The sequence below is a fragment of the Rhinolophus sinicus genome, chromosome 13 (assembly GCF_057876585.1).
Source record: "Rhinolophus sinicus isolate RSI-liver-muscle chromosome 13, RSI-T2T, whole genome shotgun sequence".
Classification (NCBI taxonomy): Eukaryota; Metazoa; Chordata; class Mammalia; order Chiroptera; family Rhinolophidae; genus Rhinolophus; species Rhinolophus sinicus.
In genome coordinates, this window is record NC_142513.1 from 5,180,762 (window position 1) to 5,183,365 (window position 2,604).

At 43.3% G+C, this 2,604-nt stretch overlaps 1 pseudogene; it reads right to left on the reverse strand.

Annotated features, from left to right (window-relative positions):
• Positions 1-2,147: 2,147 nt before the first annotated feature.
• Positions 2,148-2,292, reverse strand: LOC148756011 (U2 spliceosomal RNA; annotated as a pseudogene).
• Positions 2,293-2,604: the final 312 nt, after the last annotated feature.

A 2,604-nucleotide genomic window follows, 5' to 3' on the forward strand; every position in this document is an offset into this window, starting at 1 on the left:
ACAATCTCACTGCCACTGGTGAAAAATAGCACCATGTACTTTTCACCTTTTGGATTGCTGGCATGGCTGAGTACTTTTCCCCATTTCCTGTACTCTTCATTAGGAAACGCCTTTTTCGCATCTTGTGCCTATTTTTACAAATGGGGAATTTGCCCTTTTCTTACTGATTTCTAAGTATTTATATACACCGTGTTTCCCGGGAAATAAGACCTAACTGGACAAACAGCTCTAATGCGTCTTTTGGAGCAAAAATTAATATAAGACCCAGTCTTATTTTACTATAATAAAAGACCGGGTCTTTATAATGTAATATAATATAATATAATACCCGGTCTTATATTAATTTTTGCTCCAAAAGACGTGTTAGGGCTGATTGTCTGGCTGGGTCTTATTTCTGGGGAAACAGTAATAAGGGATTAGGGCTTCAGCATACAGTCTTTCACAGGTGTGGTTTGCCTTTCGATTTGGTTCATTGTACTTTTTGACATGTGAATGTTTACGCTTTTTACCTGGTCAGACCCACCAGGTCTTCCTTGTGTTCTCACGCTTGGATGTCATGCTTGGAAATTCCATTTCTGCTCTGGGTTACGATACACACCGGCACCACGCTGGCCTGCGCACGGCCTCGGGTTTGCTTCCCAGATGCGACTTTCCACCACCTACTTGCCAGGTGATATTGGGTAAGTTACCTAAACCTTCCTGAACTTCCACTTCCTTATGAGAAATGGGATAGGAACAGTACTGACTTCAAAGAGTAGCTGTAAAGATTACATAAGAAAAGGCATGGAAAGCATGTAACTTGGTCCGAAGCTCATAGTACACGCTTAGTGGGCAGCTACCAAGACCGTTATCATGCTTCCTTTTTAGTTTACGCTTCGTTCCTTAGGAGATGAGAAACTTTTCTGCCTATGCATAAGGTTGGTTTCCTTTTAAACACAGCATTAATTTCCGTAGTGAGTGGAGTGGCCAAAACCTGGCTTGCTCCTCCAAGGGCATAGTGAGTGACAGCCTGGGAGCGGGGTGGGAGGCCACGTGCGGGGGTAACTGACGTACCCCTATTGTGGGTGACAGTGTCCTCGTTAGCCTTGCGCTGTGGGATGCCAGGGATGAAGGAGTGTTTGGGGAGGGGTCAGGAGGCTGAGAGTTTGCTTTTCGTGTCCGAAGGGGAGGAGAGGATGGAGCCTGCGGGGTGTGAGAGTTTCCTTTCCTTGACTCCCCCTGATGAATGCTCCAGGGAGCCAGAAGCTGTCGCCTGTTCACTCCCCCAGAGCCGAGGTGCTGAGGATTAAGGGGCAAACCTCACAGGGTTTTAGCAGTGGCTCGGCTTGTAGACATATGAAGCACCGTAGTTATTAATATTGATTATATGCTAAGAGCCCTCGGGACATTTGGCAGTGCGTTCATTCGGGCCATAATGGAATTGGATCTTAGGAGTAGCTTGAGTCCAATGTCAGAGCAGGAGGTAGAATCAGCGGAGTGAAAAATCACCCCCAACAACCGCGCCTGAGCACTTGGAGGCGACAGCTGCTCTTCCATCTGTCCTCATGGCCAGAGTTTCCTCTTGTGTGTGCGCAGATCACTGTTTCTTTGAGCACCAGACAAGTTAGCTGGCTTGTGTCCAGCCATGTCTTAGAGAAAAAAGTAGGAATGTGCAAGCACGAGGGTCACTTTTAGCAAAGTGAGGGGCCCCTGGCCCTGGGGGGAACTGGACTCAGGACCTGGGCACAGTCTGCATTGGGTACAGGAAACACAGCGCCTGAGGCACTGGTAGTTTCAGGGGCTTGTGAAAATATTTGATTGTTAATTTATTTTACAATCAGAAGGGGAAAATGAACATAATAAAGCGTATATAGTAATACATATAGCCTAGATTATATTTGTCTTTGTGGCACCACTTTATAAAAGTTACCACTTGCAGCAGTTTGACACATGTCCTTGAATAGCTTTTTCAATACATGTGTAGACCTACATGTATGATTACATTGTTTTTCAAGTGAGAACTAGACTATAACTTTTTTTCCCTTATCGATATAGCATGGCCATCTTTCCATGTAAGAATCTGTCATTCTTTTAAATGCTACAGAAAACTCTGTGTATTCATCCCTCTATTTATTTATTCATTTCTCTATTCTCTATTGATGTACATTTCAGATGCTGCCTCTTTAAAAAAAACAACAACAGTGCTGTAATAACCAGCTATGTGATATATATTATTTATATTAATTTTCTTATCCTCTGTATGAAACATTTCGCTTTCTACACTTGATCTTAGCCAAAAGGCCGAGAAGTGATCACATTTCACTTTCTTATGATTGTCCAAGGCCCGAGAAAAGGTCCGATAGTTGTTGGTGACACGCGTTGATACTCTCCAAATACCTTCTTTTTTCTTTTTGCCAGTTAATCCGGCAAAATGTGGTTTATTCCTTAAGTGGAGTGGGCATTGTGTGAAACATTCCATTCCTTAATTACCTCTGACTCACTGTCATAGTCCTAATAAAAATGTACACCCATCACCGTGAATGCTTAATCATATTACCTGTGAGGAGAGTAAGCTGTTGAGAGAGGAAAACTAGAGAATGTTAAATGTCGGGTCTTATTTAGAAT